This window comes from Argiope bruennichi, chromosome 8, assembly GCF_947563725.1.
Source record: "Argiope bruennichi chromosome 8, qqArgBrue1.1, whole genome shotgun sequence".
Taxonomy (NCBI): Eukaryota; Metazoa; Arthropoda; class Arachnida; order Araneae; family Araneidae; genus Argiope; species Argiope bruennichi.
The window spans coordinates 5,937,477-5,947,960 of NC_079158.1; positions in this window are offsets into that span (position 1 = coordinate 5,937,477).

A 10,484-nucleotide genomic window follows, 5' to 3' on the forward strand; every position below is an offset into this window, starting at 1 on the left:
CAGTTTAAATTATACAGTAAGAATTTCCACATATTATTTTAAAATCATGTAATAAAATATTAAAGTACTATATTAGCATTTAGTTAATTCTGGATTAATTGAAAATACAATTCATTTAAAAATTTATCAATGGATTTAATTATTTGTAAGATATTTTGACCATGATGTGTTTGGAAAGCCATTTCTTTGACTACTATACAATATTTAAAAAATATTCTATGTGTCTTCTCTCTCTCTCTCTCTTTTTTTTTTTTTCATTCATAACATTTCCTTCTAAAAAATATCCCCCTCTTTAAAAAGTTTATTTTTTAAATATTAAATAACGGGTATATTAATAAAGATGATATTGATGCCCATAGTGATATTCTGAAATATTTCTAAGTTTCAATTGCCTGGTAGCTGGCTGGATGTCGGCTGGAGAGTTGCAAGTCTGAGACCCGATTCCACCAAAGGACTGTGTAAGTGGGTCTGGTGCACACTAAAACTGGCGAGGCCAAATGTCCTTCTGCTCCGAAATTTAGCAGAGGAGTGACATTTAAAGTATCATCCAATTATGGTTCGAATTTCCGAGTTCTGTGTCAAAATAGCTTCAGTGTTGCTTTAAATGTATAAGTGTACTATTTATTTTGAGTCATTTGTACAATTTTTTAATACCGGTATTCACAAGTTTAAATACCTTTTTTTTCGGTATTTACAAGAAATTTTTTAAATTGTCTCCACTATATGTTTAGGGATCGCCAACATAGCAAAATAGTATATGTTTTTGTTTTTATGTCTCCCTAACGGGCGATATTAGCTAATTAATGGCTTAATTAATTGCTTAAATCTAAATTAGCGAAACATGGATTATCCCTGAAAGAAGATATTGTATCCATAACAACTGATGGAGCAACAGTTATGAAAAAAGTTGGAAAGTTGATTGGTGCAAATCAGCAATTGTGCTATGCTCATGGAATTCAATTAGGAATAATCGATGTATTGTACCAAAAAAATAAAGAAGGGAAGTATCCAAATACTGTGCATATAGAAACTTCGGATTCCGACTTTGAAGAGAGTGATATTGACAATGAAGATAATGACAACTGTTGAAGACGATATTGCTAATGAGGATGAAATATTAACCCATCAAGAATTGATTCCTATAATTTATAAAGTTCGAAAAATTATTAAGATATTTAAACGTTCCCATATAAAAAAAATGACATATTACTAAATATATACACCAACTGAAAATAAAACAGAATATATCTTAATATTAGATCCTAAAACACACTGGAACAGTTTACTCTTAATGATGGAACGATTTTTGAAACTGAGAAACCCAATCCAAAAAAGCAATCGACCTAAACCTGTAAATTAATTTTTCAGATAGTGAATTCGACTTCATATCCAGAACTGTATCAGCTCTACTTGCAATAAAACTGACTATTGAGGCATTATGTCGGAGAGATTCTAATTTATTAACAGCAAATGCAACAATAAATTTCATGTTGCAGTCACTGAAAGAACAGCATACATCATTATCTGAAGAATGATATATTACATTGTAAAATCGCACAGAAGGAAGACGTATCGAAATAGAAAATGTCTTATGGTATTTACATAATTATAATGATTTTAGAAATGAAAAAGAAAAGAAATAACCAATTCAAATCTGATTAAGTTTATAAATAATTTTAAGAAAATTTACTACCCACAAACCTATCCACATTCAGAAGAATTCGGTTCAGTTATCGAAGATTATGATGCTACTAATGTTGATAGTGAAAAGGAATTGTCTCTTGAACAAAAATTAGAGTTAATGATAAATAAAAAAAACTTCAACGAACCAAAATACAACACAGAAATCGGCTATATCCAAAACCATCCGACGAGAAATCGATTTATTTGAAGACGAGGAATTTAGAGGTAAATACTTGGAAAAAGTATATCGCGCATTGCTAACAGTACCACCAACTAGCGTAGATGCCAAAAGAGCGTTTTCGACAGCTGGTAACTTTTGCACAAAATTATGTTCCAGGCTTCATGACAGTGCAATGGATGCATTATGTTTTTTAAGATTGCATTTCAAAAATTTGTAATAGTACCCCAGACTGAATAGTGATATTTACACATTTTTGTGATTTAAATAAGATGTTCCTTCAACTTTTTTGTGATTCTTTATATACTGTTATAATTTATAGGTTACAAATTATTTTTTGTGATATTTACACTCTGTAATAAAACTGGCAAATAAAACAAAGAAACGTTTTCTTTCTTTTTCTAAAATTTCTACAACCGGTATTCCGGTATTAAGATCTAAAAAATACCGAACAACGGTATTGAACTTTTGGTCCGATATTTCAATCCCTAACCATGACATATATATATTACAATATTTATATATATTAAATATAATCATACTTGATTGCAGAACATGATATTGTTGTGCAATAGTTTTAAAAACATATTTACAAATTTGCTGTCTGATGCAAATTTTGCAGTAAATTCTAACTTAAAGATTTTAAACTTAATTCAGAATTGGATGACAATGCAGGGCTAACTTGCTTTCTTGTTTTGTGTCATCAGTGCAAATTTCGTAATCGATGAAAGACTTACGTTACTGACAGTTGGTGCCATAACAATTGGCTCAAATTAATTGCACTTTCACACACAACATGATTAAATAGCTGAAAATAATTAATTAAATAAAAAAATAAACATTTTTAAAACAGACTAAAAAAATATAAAATTTCTCCTAACCTCATACAAATTTATTTCAGAATTTTTTAAAAATTCACTATCTCACATTTTTAGGACAATCTGTATGAAAAGAAATTTGTTTATATTTTTTAATCCATTTTGAAAATGGGGTATATTAAAAATTTCTAAATAATTGTTTGTTTAATTCACCATGTGAATTGTCAAAAGACTTGATTAATATGTCTTGTAAACACTGTTAATGCTGCTGGTATCCAAAGTCAATAAGCATGTATTATACAGAGATAATGTAATTATGCATTATTTTGAATTGCATATTGGCACCTTCCAATTTATCTTCAGTCCTGTTAACAGTTCAGATTATCATGAAATGTATGGAAAAGAACTGTTGGTTGAAATCTTGTCGCATTTAATTTGTTTTATTTTTTAATAGATAAGCCAATATTATCACTGATTTATTAAATTGCTTAACACTTTTAAGAGAATACGGTGTAAATTAAATGATTTTTAATGAAAAAGTGTACGCACTTGTATATTTAAACGTTGATTGGCAAGAAAATGCTTCCATATTTAATTTTTATATAAAATTGTTATAATACAAAAAATCCTGTTATCTGAAGTTTTTTTTAAAATTCAAATATTAGTTGATCTCTCCTATTTTTGAAGATACTAAAAGCAAATTTTCTGCATAAATTATTCATTTTGAAACAATGGTATGAAATTCTTAATAATTAATGGGAATTGAACTATTTATAATTGTTTTACAATGGTTGATTTGTACATGAACTACAACTATTTTAAGAAAAATGTTAAATTAAAAATAATACATATTGATTCAAGATTTTAATTTTATTCTTTATTATAATTAAAAGTTTTTTACAACTAATAAGACACTGCAATTTTATTTTTAATGTGAATACGAACAGAAAATATTTGTTCTTTTGATATTTTTAATTGTCAACATGCGCTTGAAAAATCGTCTGAATTTTTACTTTACGATATCGTCTGCATTCTCACTTTAAAAGTCAGCTGCAATTGAATTCTTCGCAATTCTCGTTATTCTTTTGGTGTTGTAACAGTTGGTTCCCTTGATAATTTGTTATGTCGGCAATTGTGCAAGAATGGATGTCGGGACGGAAGACAGTATTTCGATCCTGCAAGAATCGATGGCGAGTGGAATATATACTTTTTTTTTACCAGTTGATGAAAGGAAAGGATGCTTGTTTGAAATTTTGCATGGAGAATGGTTTGATTGCTTCTAAGTGTGTATTAAATAAATCAAGTAAGTGCATTAATTCTTTAAAATTCCCTCTGAAATCCGTTCCTATAACGTCCTTCATTCTTTCTTTTCTATTGATTATGCACTGTTCCTGTTATCCACACAGTCCTTACGTTCAATGAAGTACGTACTAGTGAAGCTACTGGGTTCCGGCTCCCGCTGCTAGCGAAGCCGTAGGATGTTTTTTTAAGTTAAAAAATTCTGCCCGGTATTTTCTACAGATGCCGAAGGCATCCTATGCTCTAACTTTTGCTCTGCACGCAAGAGATCGGCACAGCTGGTCCGAAAAAAAAAAACAATACTTATCAGTAAAAACAATTATATTGCGGAAAATGGTAACCGTAACTATTCCGCAGAAGTGCTTGTTTACTTTGACCGCCATCTTCATTGGTGACTTCGCATCCTTGGCGTAGCAAGGGGCACACTAACCTTCATTTTTACCCTTTTTTTTTTTTTTTTTTTTTTTTTTTTTTTTTTATGAATTTTTAAACATGAATGAAAAAAAAAAATGTGTTTTTGAGATTTTTTGCGTTAGAGCAAAACTGACATGTTTAAAACGTCAAAATAATAAATAAATAAAAAAGATAGTGCGCGTACTCTAAATATTCAGGAAAATTGCAAAATTCATATCAACTAGTTTTTTAAATCTTATCCGTCCGAGTTTGGATTGTGCATAAATTTTATTGCCATAATATGTGATTAAGATGAATTCATTTATTATTTTTATTATTACAATAATTACACTGTTGAAAATTCATTTACTCGTGTTTCATATCATGTTTAGTTTAAAAAGTTTGACTGTATTAGTATCTTTTTTTTTGGTGTCCGAGTTTGGCTTGGAGCGACTGCATACGGCAGTTAATAGAGTTTTAGAAAATAGCTGCTGGGCCCTGATTAGAGCGGATATCCTGTATATATAAAACTATTTATGCCTTAAATAAAACGGAGTGATTGAATGAATGGTATAGCTATTTTAAAACGTCGCAGAAACTTTTTTCTCATTTTTCTTTCTTTTTAATAGTAGATATCACATTTCATGTTTATTTCATTTCATTTAAACACGTGCTGAAAATTGCATTTCCCTAGGTTTAGTTTGTAGTAAGCGAAGAACCGTCGTGTCATCTGGTCTGATGCACGTTAAATCCGTCGAGGCCAAAATCCTCTTGCTAGTGTGATGTGGAGAGGGGTTCCAGCTCAGTTGTCATCCGACCGCGGTTCAGAATTACGGGTTCCGTCCCGAATATCCCTAGTGTTGCTTTACGGCGGAACACAAAAATCCTTCTCAATTCCAAGGTTTTAGCGATGTTTTAAATGAATCCTTTCTCATCTTTTGTTACCTAAGGTCACAAAAGTAAACGTTCAACGAAACTAGCACTTGCGATGCATATTTATAGTCAAAAGTTTTGAAGCACTTATAGAGTAAAAGAAATTATATATTCAGTTTTTCCTTTTTTTTTTCTTCTTCGATTTTACTCCTCAGGAAAGAACCGATGATTGTATGTCCTTTTTATGCTTTGTCATTATTTTCATTTTTGTTGAAAATTTTCATCAAATATTTTGTTCGAATGACGAAAGAAAAGTTAAATATTCTGTTGCAGAATGAAGATTTTAAGTGCCGGCGTCCTGGCATAGGGGTAGCGCGTCTTCCCCGTGATCTGGGCGTCCCGGGTTCGAGTCCCGGTTTGGGCATGGTTGTTCTTCTGTTGTTCTATCTGTGAGATGTGTGAATGTGCCCTCCTGTAAAAAGGGGTTGTGCAAGCGAATGAGTGATGCGTGAGTGGCAAAGTCGTACTCTTGGCCCTAGTTGGCGCTGCTATAAAAAATAAGAGACGTTCCCCCTCAGGCTTAAATCGCTGTCTTCGTAACAGTGGGCTTGTCAATGGCAAGTGCCATAAGAAACAAACAAACAAGATTTTAAGTTATAGGAAATTAAAATCTGAAGTTAAGCGACACCTACTTTCATTTTACTATAATCGATTCGAGTTCAAAACCGTTATAAACAAGATAAATAAGTTCTGATCGAATTTTTGAAAATGAAACACCAGTCAGAATAATAGCATTTTTTCAGCTTTTTTGCTTCTAAGACGAGATGAAATGATCGAAACAGCAGCAAAAGTCACATTCTGATAATCGGAAAAATCCGCAGGAAATTTCATACTTTTTCGCACTCGACTCATTTTTCTCAAATTCACGACTTTCGATGCAGCTGGCAAAATATTACTAGATATTTTCTGCCCAGTGAATTCTGCCCGACTTTTTGCCCGCTGAAGGTGTCGGCATCAGAAATAATTCAATTAAATTTTGGGACACTGTGGACAAATTCCCTAATTTGTTGCAATATTTTAAAAAGATTTCGAAACAACAGATTATGATTGTTTTTTTTTGGGGGGGGGATAGCTTCGGTCATTTTATCTGGATGGGTCTTGCAACTGAAGGGATCGAAAGTTCCTATTTTATTTCTGTATTCGCTTTTGCTTTAAGTTACTTCGTTTCGATAGCAAATGTTTAAAATTCCTTCCACTTCTTTTTTATTTAAAATTTGTTACGATTTTTAATGTCATCAGCATTCACAGCTGTAAACTTTAGTGGTTTGTTGGGTTTAATTTCACAAAAGGCATATTTCTGAAAATATTTTTTTTCTTCTTTCCTGCAAATCAAAGGTTGCTTTTTAAATTTAAATTGGGGTGGTTTGCATTTATTTATGAATAATTCAGTATTATTTATTTCTTTGCAATGCAGTAAAACCTGGCTTAATTCGTTCCCGAAACTTAATCAAAATGCGAAACCATCGATAAGTGAAAGAATTATTTCCATAGGAATTAATGTAAAATAGGACGTCGCATTTCGGGGGGAAAAATCCTCTTAATGTAATTTATATTTTTATAATACTTTTATATCTTTTATAATGCTTATATTTCTTTTTTTTTTTATAAGGAAGTTTAAGGATATTTCTTTTTGGCTAAGCTTCAAAATTCGGCGAAAATGAAGCACATCATTATCATTAAAGTTTTTGTAGAACACATTACTACTGTCTTATCTGCGCGATGCAATAATTTCTTGCGCTTTTAGCATCTCCCTTACTTCATTGGAAGGTTGTTGCGTTCATTATTTCTTCCTCTCCTGACCAAAAGTTCTCCGCTGTTTTTTGCTACAACGTAGAATGCAGCTCCATCTTCGGTAATTGTGCTTATGTTTTTCCTCCGGCTCTTCGATGTCGTTGCTATGTAATTCTAGCCCCAGAATGTCGTCGATGAAGGCTCCAGAGGCACTTATCAAATTTCTTGGAGTCGTGTTCGGCAACGCTTTTTTGCCCAAAATTTCTTCCATGTAGATAAGAGTTATCTTCAAACAAGTGCTAGATACAAATCAATCAGCATGTGACGTCGTGATACAACCTTTTCATTCATTCTGCGAAACATCGATCATTAAGAGTTTTTTTTAAAAAAACATTTTATGTTGCATAATATGAGAATCATTCACTACAAGAAGTGCTCATTAAGCCATGTATGTTTGCATTAGGTCTTTTACTCTCTCGATATGAAGAGAACGTATTGTAATCCATCGGAAAATTCATTTTCGACATTTTGATACTATCCATGTTTTAAACTTATTTCAGTCAAATCATTTTTATGTGCATTTGTCTGTCTATTCGTGTCTACATGCACACACAATAATTCAACAATGAACCCAATAATTGAAAGACAAGAGCTAGATGGACGAAATTTGGCACATATTTTTATTACCAAAACTTTAGATCTTCATCAAACTTTAGACCAAATGTTTTTATATGTGGACTGTTTGTTTATCTATTCATTAATGTATATGGAAAGGCGATACCTGTGAAAGTTTAGTATGTGGCAGTTTCATCAGATTTTGTATCCATATCAACTTTTGAATTAATCCATTAACGGGAATTTTTCTAAAATACTTACTCTATTTTCTTTATTGTAAAAGATGCTATTTCCAAAATTCATATAGTAAAAATTTATTAGAAGACGGAATTTTATCTTTGTTTTTCTAGATGAATTGCTGCGAAATGTGATTCACTACTGTTGCAACTCTTATTTAAACAAAAGGCATGGGCAGTTTGACGAACCATACATGAAACATTCAGAACTAAAGATCTAGATGTTTCCATACTGGACATAAATAGAAAAAAAAATGATGAGCTTCATTGCCATTCGCATTCCTAAGCAAATATGGATCAGAGAATTTTGAATACACACACACGCACAATATATACAGTGGCTCAAAAAATTGTGAGTACACCTTACGTTTACTTGATAAATGAGACTTTCAATATAAATAACACATTACCGGGAAGTGCAAACTTGTTTTTATTTTGACACATAACAAATGGTTGAATTTAGAGTAAAAATAAAGAAATATCAACAAAAAATTTCTAAATTGAAAATTTTCAGAAGCATTTTAAATAAACATACGCAGAATTTTGCCTCAAAAAATTGAGAATACACCAATGAAATTTTTGCAATATCATGCATAGAAACAAAGTGTCACTATTAAATTGCATGTCTTTTGGCTCTTATAATGGTCTCTAAACGTCATGGTACCGATTCGACCCATTTTTGGTGGTATCTGAAGATATTTTACCCCATTCTTCTTGCACCACTTGTTTTAAATGGGTTTTGTTTCTAATTTTGTATTTTTAACCACTTTTTCGAGTATGGCCCATGAATATTCAATGGCATTGATGTCAGTATACTGTGGTGGTGTGTGTAACTGTCATTTACAATGAAAAGGACATCATATTTTGAAGTTACGTGCATTCTGTTTGAGGTCGTTGTCCTGCTGGAAAATGGAATTTCCATCTAAACCCAAATTTTTAACACTTTCTTTTAGATTGCTGCTACCATATGGTTCATCCAACTTGTTGCAGAAACTTTTCAAATCATAGGCAGAAGTGTAAGTGCTGAAACTGTGCTAAATGCCATTAAACAAGCTGGATATAAAAGTAGCATTGTTAGAGAGAAACCGTTCATCAGCTTGCAAATTTAAAAAAAGCATTTGAAGTTTGAAAAAAGTCATCATTTGAAGAGCAATAACCTTTGGAAGAAATCTATATTTAGTAATGAAAGAAACCTCAACATTTTTGGCAGTGACAACCATCTTACTGTATGGAGAAAGCCTAATACTGCTTTGTATCCAAAAAATTTACGTCCTACAGTAAAACATGATGGTGACTCCGTGATGATTTCAGGTTACATGGCTTCATCTGGGGGAGGAAATTTAATTTTTATAGATGGCATTATAAATGATACGGTTTACTTGGATATACTTCGCAGCAATCTAAAGGAAAGTGCTAAAAATTTGGGTTTAGATGGAAATTTCATTTTCCAGTAAGACAACGACCCCAAACAGAATACACGTAACTTCAAAATATGGTGTCTTTTTCATTGTAAATAGCAGTTACACACACCACCACAGTACCCCGACATCAATGCCATTGAATTCGTGAGCCATACCCGAAAAAGGGGTTCAAAAACACAAAATTAGAAGCAAAACCCATTTAATACAAGTGGTGCAAGAAGAATGGGGTAAATATCTTCAAATACCACCAAAAATGGGTCAAATCGGCACCATGATGTTTAGAGGCCATTATAAGAGCCAAAAGACATGCAATTTAATAGTGACACTTTATTTCTATGCGTGATATTGCAAAAATTTCATTGGTGTATTCTCAATTTTTTGAGGCAAAATTCTGCATATGTTTATTTAAAATGCTTCTGAAAATTTTCAATTTAGAAATTTTTCGTTGATTTTTCTTTATTTTTACTCTAAATTCAGCCATTTGTTATGTGTAAAAATAAAATCACGCTTGCACTTCCCGGTAATGTGTTATTTATATTGAAAGTCGGATTTATGAAGTAAAAGTAAGGTGTACTCTCAATTTTTTGAGCCACTGTATATATATATATATATATATATATATATAACACATGGGAATAAACGTGACGTTTAAAAATACGCTTTGTAAATATTAAAATATAATAATCTAGCACTTTAAAATAATATCATTCCAACATGAAGTAGCTTTAGTAAACCAAAATTAGAAATAAATATTAAGTTAATAGCCAAAGAATCAAAAAGAAAGATTAACTGAATCCGGCCCGAAGACTTTCTCAAGGGTCACCCTCAGTCAAGGATTCAAACCAGGGATTTTTTCTGTGAGGAGTCTGACTTTCGTCCAACAAACTGACCCCTCGTGACCCGAAAATCCCAGAAAATTGAGGTTTTAGAGATAAATTAGTATCACAAGATTAAAACAAGTAAAAACACTAGCAAAAAACAATCCAAATAATACCACAGCAAATCAAACCACATTTTTTTTCTTTCTTTCAGGTACCATTAAAACAAATTATGCAAAGGTCAATATATTACTTTTTGGTTCTATTTTCATGTATTTTGTGGTTTGATTTGCTGTGGTATTATTTGGATTGTTTTTTGCTAGTGTTTTTACTTGTTTTAATCTTGTGATACTAATTTA